This window comes from Scyliorhinus torazame, chromosome 21 (assembly GCF_047496885.1).
Source record: "Scyliorhinus torazame isolate Kashiwa2021f chromosome 21, sScyTor2.1, whole genome shotgun sequence".
Taxonomy (NCBI): Eukaryota; Metazoa; Chordata; class Chondrichthyes; order Carcharhiniformes; family Scyliorhinidae; genus Scyliorhinus; species Scyliorhinus torazame.
Window position 1 is genome coordinate 5,354,492 of NC_092727.1, and position 21,979 is coordinate 5,376,470.

General features: G+C 45.5%; 1 protein-coding gene across 11 annotated transcripts in view; it reads right to left on the reverse strand.

Moving 5' to 3' along the window:
* The window catches only part of LOC140398116 (nectin-1-like), a 574,692-nt gene that overhangs the window by 481,310 nt on the left and 71,403 nt on the right, over positions 1-21,979 (reverse strand). The window lies entirely within an intron of this gene.

Here is a 21,979-nt window from a genome sequence, read left to right on the forward strand (position 1 = left end):
ATTACTGCAATCAACAACTACACCCCACGGTGCAGCCCCACCCACCCGTCCATACTTGGTAAAAATTGGGTATTCTCGTCCTTCTCTTCAACTGCAGTTCAATTGGAAACAAGAGTGAAAAGTCAGTTCCAACTGTCATTGGAGTTTCAGCTCTATTGTTGGAGTGCGCAATGCCTCAGGGCAATGCCGCACTGTAAGGTACAGTGATACTGCAATGAGTGCTGTCTCAGCTCAGCAACTGGAAGATTTTAAAAGCTGAAAAGCAAGCAAGCGATGCAGAGTTATAAAAGATGAACACTGAATGGTGCAAGTGTGCTGAAGGAGCTACAGAGAAGACACAATGCACGTTGATCGGGGTGCTGGCAGCTGCAGTGATAAGCTTACAGCAGCGAGCACTCAGCTCACCGAGAAGCTGAGAAACAACACTAAAGGATATTTGTTCAAAGCCGTTTCCACCCACTGGTTCTAAATGTCTGGCAGAGCAAAGCACATAGTTAGAAAGGGATTTAAAAATGCAAAAAAATTATACATCATTACTGCTCTACCTGACAGCTGCTTAGTTGGTACTGTAATTATTACACATCAAGATGAATCAAATATTCAGCTTCACTAATCCTGCAGAGACAAGTCTGTTCATCACCTGATAATAGTGATGCCACAATGGGAAATCTCTGCTTGCTCCCATTTCCACTGGAGTAATCTACTGGTCTACCTGGCTGGCCAGTCCAAAATTATCCCCTGTATAATTTCACGCTTCTCTATTTCGGTCCCCAGTCCTTTCCTCTCCAAGTGTTTCCTCTTGTTTGGCTACAATTTTACAGGTGGAGACACGTATCTGCTCTTCACCTGAATGGCCGTAGTGTATGGGTCTGAACATAAACCAGCTACTGCATAGTGCAAGGTCCCGGAGTGTGGTACCATTCTCCCCCAAAGCCCACACCTTTTTTCAGGAAAGATTACTGCACATCAGACCAGGCCACTGCCAGCTTCATCCCCACCCCACCCCCAACCACCAGCTAAAAGCATCAAGTCTGAACCGTCCCCCTGGCTGAGACCAGCAAAGGCTGCATTGGTTAGGAACGGAAGCTCAGGACTTTTAGCAGATATGCATTGCTCACCATCCCTATCACAGGCTGCATATACTGGATTGGACAATGCATTCATTAATAACGGAACCAGTTACTGTGGTAGTATGCATTAGGGGTCATGTGGGACTGTGAAGCCATGATGTCATTGGCTGACAGATCCCGGGTCCTGGTTGGACGTTGACCTCTAGCTCCGCCCTGAAGGCGGAGTATAAGTACCTGGAGCCCTCCCCCGCAGGTAGTCTACTACTGAACTGCGGGGGAAACAGTCACGCTTAATAAAGCCTCATCGACTTCACTCTATTCGTCTCTCGGAGTCTTTGTGCGCTACAATTTATTAAGCGTGCCTAAAAAGGACGATGGAGCTCAGGTACTAAACACGAAAGTTGAGACCTCAGAGTCGTCCTATTTTTACACCCATAGGCAAGACCCAAGGCTGCTGCCCATGAGAAACTAAGTCCTTTGCAACACCAATCGATTTTCATGTGTCTCTTACATGTTGGCTGTCAATCTCAAAGGCACCCTGAGCGGGGTGAAGAGCAGAGATCAAGAGAGCAGGAATATCAATAGTACATCATCCGTACCAATTCACACACAATACTTTCATAAATGACCTGAAACAGTGCAGGATTGCTTTCTATACGGAGGGACGGTAAAGAGAAATAATACCCATTGTATTGGTACAAGATCAGTAAAATCCAGCTTATTTTACATGTCGAGCCACAATTCTGGAATATTTCTTTCTGACTCATTGTATACACACCAACTGTTAGAAAGCCAATGTGTTCTCTTCTACTTTACTCCGGATTGGATTCAATGAACAGCGCCAGGGACCAGAGTTCAATTCTGGACGTTTGTACGTCCTCCCCGTGTCTGCGTGGGTTTCCTCCGGGTGCACCAGTTTCCTCCCACAGTCCAAAGATGTGCAGGTTAGATGGATCGGTCATGATCAATGTGCGGGGTTACAGAGATAGGCGGATTAGTGGGCAGAGGTAGAGCGCGCTGTTTTGGAGGGTCAGTGCAGACTCGATGGGCCAAATGGCCTCCTCCTTCACGAGGGATTTTATGAGCATGAACAGATCCTGTGGGAGGAGACTCGCTGCACTGACAACCTGAAAATAAATTGCACTGACCGTAGCCCGGCAATAGATTTCAATAAACATACTGTCATGTGAGAGTACCTTTAAGAAATGGGTGTTTATAAATGGGTGTGTATGTAAATATCTGTAGAGTACCTTTAAGAAATGGGAGTGTATTACTGCAGTGATGTCAGAGAGTGGGTGAAGCTGGGCTGACTCAGTTTTTTACCGGAGCGCCCGGAGGAAACCCATGCACACACGGGGAGGATGTGCAGATCTGGCCATCAGTACTGCTGGAAGCAGATGGACATAGAGATCTGTGGGGAGTCTGCACATCCTCCCAGTGTCTGCGTGGGTTTCCTCCAGGTGCTCCGGTTTCCTTCCACAGTTCAAAGATATGCAGGTTAGGTGGATTGGCCATGATAAATTGCCCTTAAGTGTCCAAAATTGCCCTTAGTGTTGGGTGGGGTTACTGGGTTATGGGGATAGGGTGGAGGTGTTGACCTTGGGTAGGGTGCTCTTTCCAAGAGCCGGTGCAGACTCGATGGGCCGAATGGCCTCCTTCTGCACTGTAAATTCTATGATAATCTGAATTTCAGCATAGTCTGAAAGACAGCCGTCACAGTCCACACACATTGGATTAACAATGCTTCAAAATAAAGGTGTTTCAAAGTCCTTATGCTGCAAGATGTGAAGGGTAAACACATCATTGGCTGTAAAGCACTGGGACATCAAAGGTTCTGAAAGGTGCGCCATATGAACGATATTTCTCTTTCTCTCCTTTGAGGCCCAAATCTCTCTTCTACTTGGTTAATTTCCATAATTAATAAAAGTTTCAATTTAAGATGCAACTGTCGGCTCGATAATGACATCAGTACTTCCAAAAGCACCCCCTGACCACCTCAGCTTTCCATGGAACATTTAAACTGACAGTTGAGAGAGAAACGAGCATCCCCATCCCTGAGCGCATTCACAAAGTATTACGTGAGCCTCGCTCGCCTTGCTGATAATCTGACCTCAGGGGATAGTTAATAGTGCAACACACCTGCCCTTGCATTAGCCAAGCTCAGCAGAAAGAAGCCTAATATACGGCGCTGTTAAATGGAAAACAGAATAATTTCATTTCAAATTACGTGATGAGTTTACACATTAACACCATCGCTTACTAAAACGCAGCAACATTTCTTATCATCCACAAAAAATCCATCTACTGCCTATTTCAAAACTATTTTTTTTTAATACTGCATGACCAAAGATCTTTTCATTCATTCATGGGATATGGGCTTCGCTGACAAGGCTGGCATTTATTGCCCATCCCTAATTGTCCTCGAGACTGTAGCTTCTTTCAGGAACTGATACAGTCGTTGTGGATTATCAATATTTTTGATACATGCTAGTAGGCCATTGGAGACGGCAGAGAGTCAATCACATTACTGTTTACCTGGAGTCATATGTCGGCCAGTTTTGGCAAGGCCATAAGACGTTAGAGCACAAGTAGGCCATTCGGCCCAATGACTCTGTTCTGCCATTCAATGGGATCATGATTGATCTGATGTGATAATCCCCAACTCCACCTTCCCACCTATCCCCATAACCCTCGATTGCCTTGCCGATTAAAAATCTGTCCATCTCCACATTGAACAAAGTTACCACACAGCCTCTTCAGCCCTCTGCGGTGAAGATTCACTAACCTCAGAGATGTTCCTCCTCATCTCTGTCTGAATGGGTGACTCCCTTACTCTCTGGTCCTAGACTCTCCCACATGGGGATAAACAGAAGATTTCCTTCCCTAAAGGACATCAGTGAATCAAGATGGTTTTTTTGTGAGAATCTGATAGTTTCATGGTCACCATTACTAATACTAGCTTTTATGCCAGATTTATTTAATGAACAGAACTCCCCAATCACCATTGTGGGATTTGAACTCACATTTAAAATTATTCCAGTAATACTAATCTCAAGCAATTATGTTTTGACTTTATATTAGACATAGAACAGGGACAAATATGGGAGGACAAGCTCTCTGAGGTCATATCTATCCTCCCTGTTTACTCAGGATTTTTCAGTTCTGATGTGGATCCAGACTACAAATTGCATTTTCTCAACTGCCAAACAGTCTGAACTCATCCATTTATAGGGTATGTCATGATGTTGACAGAGACGCCCGCATCCTGAAAATAAACATTCTTTTCAACACTTTCATTATTCCTACCACAAACAATGTGAGTAGCAGGGTTAATCTGCAAAGTATTTGAGTCAAGCGATGTAAGTGATGGAGAAATCATTTTCATCCAATATCAAAACAAAGCCCCTCAACTTAAAACTTTTTCTGTATTGGGTCAACTAAAACATGCCCTCTGGAGACAGAGCGAAATAACATTGCCACAAGGGAAGCCCAGTTCTTCAAATCTGATTGCACCAAGTCACTGAAATCGTCAAACCCGACAGGAGCCTCAGAATGGAGACACTCAAAACATCAAATCAATATCACTTCATATACCCAATTGTCAACGGGCCAATTGGTACCATTACAGCCAAGGAAAAGTGAGGACTGAGTAAATATTGTGTCATTACTTTTACACATTACTCCTAATTTACTGCCACAGATCCATCCCGATACCACTACCAGTTACAGATTTCGACTGAATCATACTTCACTCAAAATATACATCGAAGAACCTATGCCACACAGGCACTTCCATTCTTCAACAACACACCATTATTGTTTTAAAAGAAATCAGTTTAAATAAAAAATTAGTGACATTCACAACCAGTTTTACACATTTTTGGGCGGGGTGGCGTTTCAATTGTATCTCGATATTAAATCAAAATTCCAGGAAATCGGAATAACTAATTCTGCGGAACCTCAGGACACATACAATCGGTTGAGTCTCAGAGTTAAACATGCAGCAAATACTTCACAGAACAACGTGTTGACATGAAGTTCAATGGAAATGAGATCACCCAGATCACTCTTGTTAACCGTGGGAATGATATATCGCATTGGGTAATGAGCTAAAGATGCATCAGTATTTGTTCCTATTGCTGTAATATCCACACCTATCTGCACATATCTTGACTCAGACAGAGAGTGAAAGTTGAACTGTCCCATTACAGAAGTATTATCTCACCTTTATTTAAATTATAATTTAAATTATAATTTAAAGGGCATTTTCACAGAAACTTCATTGCAGTGTTAATGTAAGCCTACTTGTAACACTAATAAACAAAGCTTGCATTACACTTTCAACGATTAATCGAGTCCAGAATTTTACACCAACCCCTTTAAGATTTCTTTGCCTTTACTGCTGTGCAAACTGCTCACAATTGCTTTAACTTTCAATCTCAACCACCAACTCAGTGAATTCCAGTTCTGCAGAGGATAGGGTCTTTGTGGAGTGGTCTTTTGGAGGGTCGGTGCAGACTCGATGGGCTGAATGGCCTCTTTCTGTACTGTAGGAATTCTAAGAATACACACGTTACCGTGTACATCTCGGATAGGCCCTCCCTTTCCTTAGTTACTCTTGCGCTTAATGCACTGGTGAAAAATCTTTGGTTTTTTTTCATTTGACCTGCCAATATTTTTTCAGATCCATTCTTTGCTTTCCTAATTTCCTTTTTTACTTCACCCCTGTACTTTCTATACTTCTCTAGCTTTCTAGATCATTCAGCTTTTTGTAACGGTCAAACTTTCTTTTTCTACGTTATCTTACCACCTGTATGCTTCTGGATGACCGAGGACCGCTCTTTATCTTCATGGGCTATATGCCCATAGAATCTTGCTTTTCAATGCCTCCCACTGATTTGACATTTGTTTGCAGCAGCTGTATCCAGTCCACCTCTCAGCTTTGTAAAATTCAAATTCCCTTAATTTAGAATTGTTGCTCCTGTACGAGCTTTTTCCTTTTCCGTACTGACGTTAAATCTAACTATTATGGTCACTATCCCCAAAGGATGCCCCACTGCTACTTCAGCTACTAATTACCAAAGACTAAATCTAGAATTGCACCCCATCTCATTGGGCTTGTTAAGTGCTGGCTAAAAAGTTCTCTTGAATGCAGTTCACAAAATTTGTACCCTCTGTGCCCTTCACACTCTGTGTCCCCCAATTGATATTAGGATAGTTGACTTCTTCAACTATAACTGGCTTTTTGCCGACTTATTTGCTCTTTCACTATTTGGAGCTCTATCATACATTCATAGAATCTCGAAGGTGCAGGAGGCCATTCAGCCCATCAGGTCTGCACCGACCCTCTGAAAGAATACCCTACCTAGGTCCACTCCCGTACCCTAGCCCCGTAACCACACCTAATCTTTGGACACTTAGGGGCAATTTAGCATGGCCAATCCACCAAACCTGCACATCTTTGGGCATTGGGAGGCAACTGGAGGAAACACACGCAGACACGGGGAGAACGTACAAACTCCACACAGATAGTCACCGAGGTCGGAATTGAACTTGGGTCCCCGGTGCTGCGAGGCAACAGTGATAACCACCATGCTGCCCTTAATGGTATTAGTGATCCAGATTGGTGGGCCAGCCAAATATTTTATTGAGTTTAAATTCCAACACCTGCCGTGGTGGGTTTCGAACCCAGGACTCCAGATCATTACCCTGGGTCTCTGGATTACTAGCCCAGCGACACTACCATTACACCATTGACTTCCTAGCAGTGTGGCTGCCCCTTTTTAAAGTTTTGAGGTCAACCCATATAGCATCATGATGCTTCATTTAGTATATCATCCCTCCTCACAGCTGTCATTGATACTTTCACCAATACAGTCCCATTTTCTAACTCCCACTCTCTATCTTGCTTGAAAACTCTACATCTAGGGACACTGAGCTTCCATTTTGTTGCTCTCCTGATGCATTCTCTTGAATAAGCTGGCACAGTACTTAAGAATTTGGATTTCCATTGCTGGAGATTCCTTCAACATTGAAGGACAAGGAAAAGCCATCAACGTTTCAATCCGCTTCAGACAAAGATTGCAACGTTCACCAACCTACACCTCAAGGACAAGCAACGGACTTGATTTGTATGTTTTTTTAAACTTTAATTTGGACTCCATAACTTTTCTTACTTCTGACATGTGTGCATCTCGTCGCGCCTTCGATTATTTTTATTCGGGTCTAGTAGCTAATAAACTTGCTCGTTCTTAGACTCCAGAAGAGCTGGTTCGATTGGCTCCTCGTTCCAAAAAACAAATCCCTCTCATTTGGAAAAGGCATCTATAGGGAAATCTGAAACCTTTGCTACAACCAACCGAGGTGGCTGCATAAAGAGGGGCCACTTCATCCCCTCCGCACCCGGTTATAACCACTGCTCCATGTACAGCAGACAAACAATTACAATCGCAGGTTCTGCAGGTTAATTGTCCCATTTTTCTCCTCAAGTCAGTATAACAATAGCTTTTCACATGCTGCATCTCAGTACCGCACCTTTTAAGATGAAAGCTCTCGTTTTGAGCTTTCAGAGTCGAAAGGTGAAGTGTTCTGCTTGGTTTAATTTACAAGATTAAACCATAGTTACGGACCAGAAAGAATCTAAATGCAATTGGACACAATGTCATCCCTTGGTACTGGGAGATCACAATTAAATGTGATGAACGCTCTATCAAAATCCTGACCCCTCCACCGTGTTATGGGAAATCTAGCCCAGACCTATTTCCACAGCAGAGCGGAGTGAAAACATTGCCCATGGGCTGGTTTAGCACACTGGGCTAAATCGCTGGCTTTTAAAGCAGACCAAGGCAAGCCAGCAGCACGGTTCAATTCCCATACCAGCCTCCCCGAACAGGCGCCGGAATGTGGCGACTAGGGGCTTTTCACAGTAACTTCATTGAAGCCTACTTGTGACAATAAGTGATTTTCATTTCATTTCATGTACAGAGGCATTTCACCCTCCTCCTCATTCCTAAACCTTAAAAGCAGTGAGAGGCGGCAGGATGGCTAGAATGTGCTGTCTCATGACATGGCTTTGTGTATCACATCCCCTCAATGCGTCCTTTAAATCTTGGTCATGCCCACAATAGGAGATGCGAATGGACCAACCGAAAGCTGAAAATGTTAATTTGAATTTTTTCCCCAAACAAAATGTATGATCTACTGTTCCTACGCGGGCAGGTCAAGCTGAATTTTACTTCCCACCCCACTCCTTTTGTCGCTTACATTCTCCTAATGCCCAAAACATCTCAAATGGCTATTTACAACAAGCACAATGCTTCCAAACCAAATCCAGCAGCTCCCACAGAAATATGAAGCCAGGGCAGCTATTGAGATGATAGATGGTTCAACAGCAAGTGCCAGTCAAGGAGTGGGGGGGGGGGGGGGGGGGGGGGGGAGGGTGGGGGGGGGGGGGGGGGGAAAGAGAGAGAGAGAGAGAGAGAGAGAGAGAGAGAGACTGTGCAGCCCTGTGCAGTCGGAGGAAAATGGCAGCAGTGGAAACATTACACACTGTAATTAAAATGTTTAACACGGGAGCAGGGTGCTCAATCTCAGTCGACGCACCAAAGCACCAATCTGAAGACCCATTAGAAATGTAGAGATGAAAATGCCTTCAGTCCGAGCACCGCTGTTGAATCGTGCCCCATAAAACACAGACCAGATTGTCAGCTTTGAATGTCACAATTCACGGTCAAACTACAATGTCAACGGTATTTCTGAAGTAATTATAATCCAACATACTTACTGAAGAGCTAGGAACATTTACAGCAAGAACAGCATCACATTTGATTTTATTTTGTTAATAGTCTGTTCAGCTGGATAGCTTGAATTCATTTTCGAGCATTAAGCAAGAGTGTCAGCTGTTCGTCTGGAGCATAAACATATGGTTCGATATAACATCCGAGCCTCAGGCATGGAAAGGCAATGATCAAAACTCCTCCCAAACCCTTATCCAACTCATCCAAGCCCATTCCTTCAGTGTATTCCTCTCCCCCAGCTACTTTACCTCTGTTATTTTGTTGGCAAAAGAAGTTTTCACGATTTCTTCATTGAGCGTTCAACTCCTACTCCAGCCTCGAGCGCCAAGATTGAGGCCGACACTCCCCAACGCAGCACTGAGGTGCTCTTGGAGGTGCCACCTGTGCTGGCACAGTCACAATGGGCTGAATGGCATCCTGGTGTGTTAGCATCATTCGATGATTCTTTCCAATGTTAATTATTATTGCTTTTCACAGCTGCCTCATGTTCTTACATAGAGCACAGTTTTTGGGCACCTGTTAGTAAGTCTTCAGCTTTGTATTTATTACAGCCTTTGTGCAGATTGAAAAGTACCAGATGACTTCCTCAATAGCCCTCTGTGTCCGTCCAGAGGACTATTAAGTTAGATTTCAGTTTAACAACGCATTACTTCTATTGATGTGCATGAACTCAAGACAATGAGAAATAGGAACAGGAGTAGGCGTTCAGCCCCTCGAGCCTACTCCGCCATTCAATAGGATCATGGCTGATTCCACATTCCTAATGTCAATTTTCCTGCCCTTTCCCCTAACCCTAAATTTCCCTACTGATCAAGAACCTATATATCTCAGCCTTAAATATACACAAGGACTCTGCCTCCTTCTCTGTGGCAAGGAGTTCCAAAGACTCACAACCCTCAGAAGAAATTCCTCCTCATCGCAGTCTTAAATTGCCCCCCTTTATTCTGAGACTGTGCCCTCTGGTCCCAGACTCTCCCATCAGGAGAAACATCCTCTCAGCCTTTACTCTGTCAGCCCCTTAAAAATCCGATATGTTTCAATTACATCACATCTCACTTTCTCAATTCCAACGAGTCGAGTCCCAACCTGTTTAACCTTTGCTCACAAGACAATCCCTCCATACCGGGGGATCACCCTGGTGAACCTTCTCTGAACCGCCTTCAATGAGATAATATCTTTCCTTAAATAAGGGGACCAAAGTGCTCATCGTACTCCAGATGTGGTCTCACCTGCACCTTGGACAGTTGCAGCAAGACTTCCCCACTCAGAGCGCAATTCTCCCTAAAGGAAAAAAAGACCCCGAGAGAGCGCGTTTAGCCGCATTTTTCCCAGTATTCAGTGCTGAGAAACACATGGCTATTCAACTCAACTCACCTTGAATATGTGGCCTGAGCGGCCGAGGCTGCGCATTTTGTACAGCAGGGAGCTCTGCTTGCCATTGTAGCGAGAGACCTCGACCTCTCCCCCAACATCCACGCCAGCCAACCTGGCAGTGCCCAAGCCAGCTGGGCACCTTGGCCAGAGTGGCACCCAGGTGGCACTACCAAGATGCCAGGCTGGCACTGCCAGGGTACTCAGGTGGCATCAGCAGTGCCAGGGCACCACCCTGCCCAAATGCAGCCGGGGGCCTCAGATCCCCAGGGAGAACCCCACAAGTGCCGTTAAATCTGGTCCCAGTTTGTGGCCAGGTCCCTGAGGCAAAGGGGCTGAATCCAAAGCCTCAGGTACCTCGGGAATCTGCACATTAGAGTGAAGCTTACTGGCAAAAAGTGATCCCATTCATTGTGGGGCATTTACATCGCAACATCTCGTGAGATCGCGTTGAATCCTGCCCATTAGCCAATCTCTATCCATGCCAATATACTATGTCCAACGTCATGGGCTCTTTCTTATCTTATAACTTAACCTTTTGTGAGGTGCTTTGTAGAATGTCTTCTGGAAGTCCGAATACAACACATCTACTGGTTCCCCTCTATCCACCCTGGTTCAGACTTCCTCAGAAAACGCAGATAAATGAGTCAGACACGATTTCCCTTTGTAAAGCCATGCTGACTCTGCTTGACTAGATTATGATTTTCCAAATGTGCGATCACTTCCTTAATAATTAATTCCAATACTTTTCCAACAACAGATGTTGGGCTAATCAGCCGATAGTTACCCGCTTTTTACCTCCTTCCATTTTTGAAGGGGGGGGGGGTCACATTGGCAGTTTTCCATCCTCCGGTACTTCTCCAGGATGCAAGGATTTTTGGAAATTATAACCAATGCATCCACTATCTCTGTAGTTACTTCTTTTTATTTTGGAAAATATTTTATTGAAGCATTTGTACTTTTCACAATTTAACATGTTGACATTTCTGAAAGAACCCCGCGGGTCGAGGCACAAAATATTCCCTAAAAGAACAAAGAATAAACCACGTCCCACACTTCTCCCGCCCTGTCCTCAATTACCCATATACAAAGTTCCCTGTCCTTATTTAACATTACCATGCCTCCTGTTTTCCTCCCCCTCCCCCACCTTTTCCCTTTCCCCCCTTACTGCTGACGTTCAGTTTTTGTGAAAGAAATCGATGACCGGCTGCCGACTCCGGGCGAATCCCTGTATTGATCCTCTCCGAGCGAACTTGATTTTCTCCAGACTGAGAAACCCTACCATATTGCTGACCCACACTCCTGACTTCAGGGGCTCCGAGTCCCTCCATCTCAGCAAGATCCGTCTCCGGGTCACCAGGGAGGAGAAGGCCAGGATATCGGCCTCCCTCCCACCCTTTGCCCCCGGATCCACCGGCACCCCAAATATTGCCAATTCTGGACTCCGTTACCCTACCTTCCAGGACTTCCGACATAACATCCGCAAAACCCTGCCAGAATTCCCTCGGTTTCGGACATGCCCAAAACATATGAACATGGTTGGCCGGGCTACCCCCACACCGCCCACATCTGTCCTCCACCTCCTCGAAGAACCTACTCACCCGGGCTACCGTTATGTGGGCCCTGTGGACTACCTTGAACTGAATCAAGCTAAGTCTAGCACAGGACGAGGATGCATTTACCCTTTTCAAGGCTTTTTCCCCACAGTTCAGTTTCCAGCTCCCCTCCCAATTCCTCTTCCCACTTCCTCTTCACCTCTCTGATAGGGGCCCTTCCCACTCTAACAATTCCCTGTCTATCTCAGAAACCTTCCCACCTCCAACCCCTGTTTTTGACAGCACTTTATCCTGTAGTCCCCTCAGGGGGAGGCGGGGAAAACTTGGGATCTGTCTCCGTACAAAGTCCCGCACTTGAAGATACCGAAACCCGTTCCCATCCAGCAAATCAAACTCCTCCTCTAATGTCTCCAAGGTCGGGAAGCCCTCCTGGATGAATAGATCCCCAAACCTCTCAATCCCTGCCCGCTGCCGTACCTTAAAGCCCCCATCCAGCCCCCCCGGGGACAAACCGGTAATTGTCACAGATCGGTGACCATACTGACAGTCTGATACCCAGTGAACCACAGCAGATCATAAACACACCACAAAGTGCAATAATAATAATAATTTTTATTAGTGTAACACGTAGGCTTACATTAACACTGCAATGTGAAAATCCCCTAGTCGCCACACTCCGGCGCCTGTTCGGGTACACAGAGGGAGAATTCAGATTGTTCAATTCACCTAACAAGCATGTCTTTCGAGACTTGTGGGAGGAAACTGGAGCACTCGGAGAAAACCCACGCAGACACGGGGAGAACGTGCAGACAGTGTTCCAAGCCGGGAATCGAACTCGAGACCCTGGAGATGTGAAGCAACAATGCTAACCATGATGTCATTTTGCACGACGATTTCCCCCATTTTAAACAAAAGCTGATGACATTGCCTGGTGATCAAAATTGCCGAGTGACATAGTATGTAGGAAGACAAACCCACAACGCAGATCAGTTAATGCCTCATTACTGAACACCACACTTTATTACCTTATCAAACTTGGAATTCAACAATATGTCCAGCATTTATTTTTTAAACAGCAGATCCTGGTGCTGCCATTTACATCTCCTCCAGGTCCATCTTTTGTCCGCCTTACTTGTCCTCTTTTTGTCTGGCACCATCATCCATTTTGTCATTTTCTCTCTCCTGCCTTCCATCCTACCTTCCCTGTTACTCTTCCCTTTCTCCTCTCTCTTCCATCCTACCTTCCCTGTTGCTCTTCCCTCCCTCCCCTCTCTCTTCCATCCTACCTTCTCTGTTGCTCTTCCCTCTCTCCTCTTTCTCTCTTTCCTGGCCTGCTAAAAAACTGGTACATCTGTAACTTTTCCTCATGAAACATTCACTCCTTCTGTCTCCACCGACGCTGCATGGCCCACTAAACATTTCCAGCATTTTCTAATAAAGCAGGTCAGCATTGGGAAACATTGGTACAAACTGTGCGAATTTCAGGATATTAAAAATGAACACGAGAACCCCGGCATTGTGGCTCTCGATTCCTTTAAACCCAGGAGTAAAAAAAATAAGATTGATTCAATAATCAGTGACCAGGAGTTACCAGGCTGGAGCAAGAGAACAAAAGTTTGAACGGTCAACCTATTTATGTTAAATGTTTATTCACTGAAGTAAACTAGACTCAGAGTTTGCCGTGGAGTTGAAGAACAAGATCCCTTTGCTGTCTCAATAAATAGAACACATGTACGCCCAGCAACATGTTTGAACAGGAATGGAAAGGGACCATGAAGTGGTCATTCCAGCAACAGTTCTTTAGAACACCCTACAGACAACATTCTACAGGATGCATTGTCCTCCCATTGTAGACCGCTAGGCAGAAAGTTAGGCTGATCGGAAAACTCCAAAGTGACTGTGTATACTTACTCAGAGTATCAAAAGCGCCAATGAAAATGTCCAAACATTGTCTGATGTATAATTTCCTCTCCATGATATCCGGATTCAGTGACTCACCCGTTGCAAACTATCGAGCATCAGAGGGTGCGGTTCTCAGAAGGCCCAACATGTCGGTGCCCGCCTCCGGAGCAGTGCCAACCTGCTGGGAATACACCTCACCTGATCCTGTCCTCCACTAAACACACAGCAGCTGCCATCCCTTCAATGATCACACCCACACACAATGTTGCCTTCATTTACTTTTTAAAGAGGTTTCTTTAATTATTGTTCTCTACCTCATCACTCATTTCATTGCTCACTGTTCTACAGTCATTTTTAAAATCGGTGTTTCTCAGAGGGGTACACCCAAGAGAATGTGGTGATGAAACAGATTAATGATGTGGAGCTGCAGAATTATCTCTGCACTGTCGAGCTAGCAAACATATTGCAGGTCCCCACCGTATAGGAAAACGTAACAGGTGGGTTCTCTGCATCGCAGTCAATGCTCAGTACTGGAGAGCTACCCAACTACCCCACATTCAGTTTGTAGCACAACGAAGCAAGTAGCCCCACCTGCTTAAAAGGAGCATTTCACAGTAATTCCTTGCACATTCAAATTAGTTTTTTTTTTCCCTATTCTGGAGAACGTGACGGGAGTCCAGAAATCGGTTTCACACCGGCATGAATTTCCCGCGGGATCTTCTGCCACAACGGATCGGGAAACCCGCTGGAGGCTGGCATGAGACAGATTTGAATCCTGCGAAGGGGATGCAGTTGGAAGGCCCAATTGGAAGCTTCCGTCCACGCCTGATTCTCCGTGGCACCAGCAGGTAAAACACTGGTCCAGAACACATCCGGAACGTTGGGGGGGTGCAGAAATTGGGATTCACCCAAACAACGCCAGGGGCGGCCTCCAGGGTTCGCAATGGAGGCCGGCAGCAAGCCAGGGGCCTGGAACACCACAGCTGTGGGTGGAATGAATATCTACAGGTGGATCTTCCAGATTCAGTATCATGAAGTAGGTCCATCTTCCAGCCTTTGAGTGTTTCTGGAGATCCATTTTCCTTTTCAGGATGTCTTATCCTTTTTCTTCAACGGTGGGTCAGCGATGTTGGGCACCTTTTCAATGCGGCACCCGGATAGGATGGCGGCATTCATGCCATCGTGCCCAGCCTGTTACAGAACACGGCGTTAAACTCTCGGGTGCACAATTAATGAGGTCAGGGCCAGAAGATATGGTGTGGTTTCCCACCAGCCTCCGCAAAGGGTAACACTCCCCGTCACTGCCCCCACTATAGGACTTAGTCCCAGATGGAAGAATTCTGCCCTGTAGCACAATTTCGAATAATACCAGTACTGACGAGCGCAGTGCCCAGATTGAGGCGGTTTTCAGGTAATATGTTGAACCTAAGGCCCTGTCTGCTCATGGCATGATTCAAAACTGAGGGATAGGATCTATTCACATTTGGAAGAAAATAGACTTATCAGTGATAGGCAGCATGGTTTTGTGCAGGGAATGTCATGTCTTACAAACCTAATAGAATTCTTTGAGGAAGTGACAAAGTTAATTGATGAGGGAAGGGCTGTAGATGTCATATACATGGACTTCAGTAAGGCGTTAGATAAAGTTTCCCATGGCAGGTTGATGGAAAAAGTGAAGTCGTATGGGGTCCAGGGTGCACTAGCTAGATGGATAAAGAACTGGCTGGGCAACAGGAGACAGAGAGTAGTGGTGGACGGGTGTGTCTCAAAATGGAGAAAGGTGACTAGTGGTGTTCCACACGGATCCGTGCTCAGACCACTGTTGTTTGTGATATACATAAATGATCTGGACGAAGGTATAGGTGGTCTGATTAGCAAGTTTGCAGATGATACTAAGATTTGTGGAGTTGAGGATAGCGAAGGGGACTGTCAGAGAATACAGCAAAATATAGATAGATCATAGATTATCATAGAATTTACAGTGCAGAAGGAGGCCATTCGGCCCATCGAGTCAGCACCGGCTCCTGGAAAGAGCACCCCACCCAAGGTCAACACCTCCACGCTATCCCCACAACCCAGCAACCCCACCCAACACTAAGGGTAATTTTGGACACTAAGGGTAATTTATCACGGCCAATCCACCTAACCTGCACATCTTTGGACTGTGGGAGGAAACCGGAGCATCCGGAGGAAACCTACGCACACACGGGGAGAACGTGCAGACTCCGCACAGACAGTGACCCAAGCCGGATTCGAACCTGGGACCCTGGAGCTGTGAAGCAATTGTGCTATCCACAATGCTACCGTGCTGCCCTTGGAGATTGGAGAGTTCGGCAGAGAAATGGCAGATGGAGTTCAATCCAGGCAAATGCAAGGTGATGCATTTTGGAAAATCCAATTCAAGAGCGGACTATACGGTCAATGGAAGAGTCCTGGGGAAAATTGATGTACAGAGAGATCTGGGAGTTCAGGTCCATTGTACCCTGAAGGTGGCAACGCAGGTCGATAGAGTGGTCAAGAAGGCAAACAGCATGCTTGCCTTCATCGGACGGGGTATTGAGTACAAGAGTCGGCAGGTCATGTTACAGTTGTATAGGACTTTGGTTAGGCCACATTTGGAATACTGCGTGCAGTTCTGGTCGCCACATTACCAGAAGGATGTGGATGCTTTAGAGAGGATGCAGAGGAGGTTCACCAGGATGTTGCCTGGTATGGAGGGTGCTAGCTATGAAGAAAGGTTAAGTAGATTAGGATTGTTTTCGTTGGAAAGACGGAGGTTGAGGGGGGACCTGATTGAGGTCTACAAAATTATGAGAGGTATGGACAGGGTGGATAGCAACAAGCCTTTTCCTAGAGTGGGAGTGTCAATTACAAGGGGTCACAATTTCAAGGTGAGAGGGGGAAAGTTTAAGGGAGATGTGCGTGGAAAGTTTTTTTACGCAGAGGGTGGTGGGTGCCTGTAACGCTTTGCCAGCGGAGGTGGTAGAGGCGGGGCACAATAGCATCATTTAAGATGCATCTAGACAGATATATTAACGGGCGGGGAACAGAGGGAAGTAGATCCTTGGAAAATAGGCGACGGGTTTAGATAAAGTATCTGGATCGGTGCAGGCTGGGAGGGCCGAAGGACCTGTTCCTGTGCTGTAATTTTCTTTGTTCTTTGTTAAAAAGCCAGGGCGTTCTGTCCAGTGTCCTGATCAATATCTACTCTTCAACTATCACCATAGATCATATTCATTGATTACTGTGGAGAAGCTGACTGACGTGTCTCCCTACTTCTAAATGCAAAGCGACTTCAGCCATTGCCAATTCTAAAACTCAGGCCATTAACTTACCTCTCTGACCAAGCTTTTGGGCACCTTGCATCTCTGGTTCAACATCATGAAGAGTTGCATTGCATAAAGGTCTCCAAACAACTCCAAATCACTCTGTCTGACCGGAATGTATGCATGATCCATGGCTGAAAGGAGCATGCTGTTCCAATGTACTAACTGGTTTCAACCTCACCTTTAATAATCAGAAAATTGAAAATAAGGCTCAAGATATGAGCTTGCCTCACTGGGAGAGAGAGAAGGCGGTTAGCCGGAGACGGTTGGCCCACCCACCAGCACTATCCTCATTAGGGTTAGCTGCCACAAGTGCATTTAAAAGCTGTAACAAGTAAACAGCAATAGGAGACGGAGGATGAATTTTGCTGCAACAATATTTACCAGCACATCGACCTCTGGGTCTCTTCCCGATTCCTGCACAAGCCATGTAAGCACGTCTGAATAGTAAAATTGAAAATCTGATAAGCCTATGGGGCACATGACAAAATAAATCTAACTCTGAACCAAAGCCGTGATCCATTATACAACCACCGTCCCCACCTCCCTTACACTTGGCAATGCAGTCTGAAACATTTTATTCGCAACCATTTAATGCAAAATGTCTCAGGGGTGGGGGGGGGGGCTAGTGAAAAGATTTCTTCACAACAGGATTAATATGGTCGCTCCATCCTGCCAGTAATCAACTTCACCGCGATGACAAATCAGAAGCTTTGCAAACATTTGAGAATGAATGCAGCAACACCAAGACGTCCAGAGATAAATAGAGAAATAATCTAAATCTCCAACAATGACGCACCTTCTCCAGCACCAGTCACATTCTCCAGCACCAGTCACAACGCTCAACCTAATTAAACTGGTTCAGCAAATGGATTCTTGCCTGGAAAACACCAGGAGCAGTGCACAGCTCGCTGCGGGAGTGCGTTGACTCGTTTAATATCGGGCCTCGCAAATGCTCATGACTGTACTTGTTTAAAATCAGATTCTCCAAGCAAATCATCTGTCTGCTCCAAACGAAGGCAGCACTATTAAAATCAGTACATGAACAAAACATTTGGGGTCAGTTTCAGCGTCCCTCAGGAAAACTGGGGCAAAGTTGCCAAACAGCAAACCTGACAAGTCAGCGTCCGAGCTGATCAAACTGCATACACTGAGACAGCAGGTGCCAGAATACCCTCGTGTCTTTCCCAAAACGGGAGGAGAAGTTACCAAGCTGACAAAGAGCTTTTTAAAAAATGTATTTCTGGGATGTGGGCATCACTGCCGGGTCAGCATTGATTGCCTATTTGAGAGACAGCCACATTGCTGTGGGCCTGGGCACGCATGTAGGCCAGACCAGGTAAGGACGGCAGATTTCCTTCCCTATGTTTTGAAAATATTTTTAATGAAACTTATATCATTTTATACCCCAAAAATACACAAATTACAAACAGTGAACCAAACAAATTACAAACAGTGAACCAAACTATAAAAACACTGACCAAGTAAACCAATTCTTCCCCCCCCAACAGCTAACAGTTACCAATTCCTTAAAATACAATATAAAGGTTTGCCATCTATGTTTTGAACCCTTCACTTGACCCCCCTCACAGTATATTTGACCTTCTCGAGGTGCAAAAACTCCATTTAGTCATCCAGCCACGCTGAGGCGCTAAGTGACATCAACAGCCTCCAACTCAGGAGGGTTTGCTTCCAAGCAACCAATGACGCAAAGGCCAGGGCATCTGCCCTGCCCCCAGCTCCGGCAAGTCCGTAACCCCAAACATGGCCACTAAAGGACAGGGCTTCAGCTCTGGTGCCTATATGGTGTTGGAAAAAAAGAGACCCAGAAACTCACAAGCTTGGGACAGGAGCAGAACACGTGCGTGGGGTGTGCAGGCCCTCTTGAACAGCATTCGCACCAATCCTCAACCCCCTCAATGACTCGTTCTGGCCACGGTGGAGTGCGCCCTAAACACTACCTTGAGCTGGATCAGACTCAGCCTCGCTCAGGATGACTTTGTGTTCACCCTGCGGAGGGACTCACTTCACACCTCCTCCAGAAACGGTCCCAGCCCCTCCTCCCATTTGGCCTTCACCCCCTCCAACGAGACTCACTCTTTCCCCAAAGCAGATCGCCTTCCCTAAAAGGACATGAATGAACCAGGTGGGTTTTTACGACAATCAACAATGGTTGTCAGTAAATATAATTCCAGATTTTTATTGAATTCAAATTTAACCATCTGCCATGGTGAAATTTGAACTATTAGTCCAGTGATTACTAGTCCAATGCCTCCCCTAGCTATGTGATATGCGCCTTTGTAATTACTCCTTGGATCTAAAGCTCAAAATTCTTTCACCCATTTTAGTTCTAAACAGCTACCATTTTATTACCCGGAACCATATTTTTAATACAGCAATTTAGTGTTTCCTATTGATAAAAAGCAGCACAGCACAACCAGTCACCAATTACAGCCCAACAACTGGAGCTTCTCCATCAACGTAGTTAGTCCCTGAAGACATGAAGCGAAGGACATGCCTCCAGAGCAGAGATAAGCAGCAGGAGTAACTCAACTGCACACTAAGCAGGCACACCATTTGGGGGGGGGGGGGGGGGGGGGAAGAGAGAGAGAGAGAGAGATACAGTTCAAAAAAAATCTCTGGGGAAGATTAAATGAGCAAAACATTTAGTAAAAGCCAGGTTTAATTTTGCTGGAGACGTAGGTTATTGTTCGAGCAACGCGCATTCTCCACACACTAAACTTATGGTCTAATGAGGTAGTGACCACGTAATGATCGTTGCACAAATGTCAGGTTGTTGACGATGGGTGTTGCCACATGTAATCTACTCTCCCATGAAATCCCAGCACCTGTGCTATTGCATTCATTGACTTATTCCGAAGCTAAGCTGCAAAGTACTCAGTTACCATCGACCTATGCCTGCTCAGTTGTCCCTCAGTTTAAATAAATGTCAGATTATAATGTAGGGCAACAATGCACAAAGAATAAATGCCATTTTACAAGGTAACCAACTTTCCTTCCTAATTCTGAATCCTCACCACACTAAAACGCTGTCCATGTAGGAGTGGAGAGAGTCAGCTCGAATCTCCCATCGGTGTTTGTGAGTTGCTGTTTATACCTGGATGGTTACGTCCATCCATGTGGCGATTCCAAGTATGAGCTCTGCATCAACGTGATAAAACTGAAGACAACAACCATGGAGCAGGTAGCAGGAGCCTTAATTTTCTACCTCGGCTTCTTCCCAGCAAGGCTGCAGCCATGAAGAATAAATCCTACCATCCCCTCACTTACCCCATCCTTTATCACCACCAGTTTCCCTGGAGCTCTTGCACCATAGGAAATGAATATCTACAAAAGACTGCCTGAATTGCCTTGTGTGGAACAAATTAGGTCATATGCAGCAACAATGGTCCTGATATTGAAAGGGTGATTGTATAGGCAGGGGAGGATAGTGGAGGTCTGGAGTTCCATGCAAGATATAGTGCCTCAACTCTAAAGTGTGCAGTTTTTCTCTTTCAGCCTAATTGACAGGTTTCATTTCCAATTGGGTGGGGAGCTCTGGAAAAGGGCAGAGAGCCTGAAATTGTTTGTGACAACATGGGTGAACAGTGGCCTGACAAATCACTGGAAAGGAAGGTAAACTGGGGAATTAGGAGCTGGCAGGGGTGGTGGTGGTGGTTGGGGGGGGGGGGATGAGGACGAGTGCACGTCTGGCTCCTCTTGGCCCACAAGCAGTGACATAAAGACACCTCATTTTTCTCTGAAACGGTCCTCACCTCTCTTGAACTTTTGGGTTTCTTGAAGCCCAGGAAACCCGCGTGACCAATGTCACCCTGAAAACTAGTTTCCAAGTGAGGCTTCCAGCTTCATTAACTTTATTTAAATCGTCGCCCCCCCCACCCCCTCGGAGTTTGGTGGCTGCCCACGCCGTTTTCCATCTCGGTTAAAGTGGGAGAATGGGGTCGGGTTCCGCAAATTAAGCTTTCAGCTACTCATCAGGGTTAAAATCCATCTCAATGCTTCAGTTCCAAACTGAAAATAGGACATAATTTTTGATACCAGTTAAACTGCGAATGATCTTTGATAAGAACTCCCAGGGTCTAAAAGGAAACTGACCTGTCAGGATAGCCAAGTACATTAGTGTACAATATGGGCTTTCAGTTCTCTGAACCTATGAGCCACAACTAATGTCAAAGCAATTTTCCACACAAGACACCAATTTACATGTTCTGATTTACATACCGAGTGGTGAGCACATTAACTTAAGAGCTGAATTAAAGGATCTTGCCAGGCAGTTTCTAAATCATTTGCATAAAAAGCATACCAATGTATAATCCCCTAACAATCTAAATGCAAATAGCCAGTGTATGATTGTGAACAGAACCAAGTTTTAATGTAAGGCTGAGAAACAACTGTTTAAACTAATCAACAATGTCGAAGACACCATAAACAAGCGTAACAACTTAAAGAACACTATTACAAACATTATTATTTTCATTTTGTTGTTCTGAGTTCTACTTGAGGATGGCCAGAGGGAAATAAGCAAGATGCAAAGTCCTGCCATCTTTCAACAGCCAGGTCGCTGTCTTCGACTTCAATATTTTGCTGACTTGGGAGGGAAGGTGTCTTCTGCAATAGAGAGAGACAATGATCCTTCCTCTGCTAGTTGCTGTGAAGTCCAACAATCAGAAGCTGTAGGGTCACTACAAAGGTACTGCCAGTACAACGCTTTCTCCTACCTGTCCAGGTTTCTTTTTGAAGTATCCTTTGGTGGGGCCAAATGCAGCAAACCTGGAAAGCCATGGAACCAGGAGAGGTGCCATCATCCTCCAAACAGGCAAGATTTTTTTTAATGTGTTCTTGGGATTCGGGGGTTCTTGACAAGACTGCATTTCCCGTTACAATCCATGTGGTATAGAAACACCCAGACTGTTAGGGAGGGAATTCCAGAATGCGTT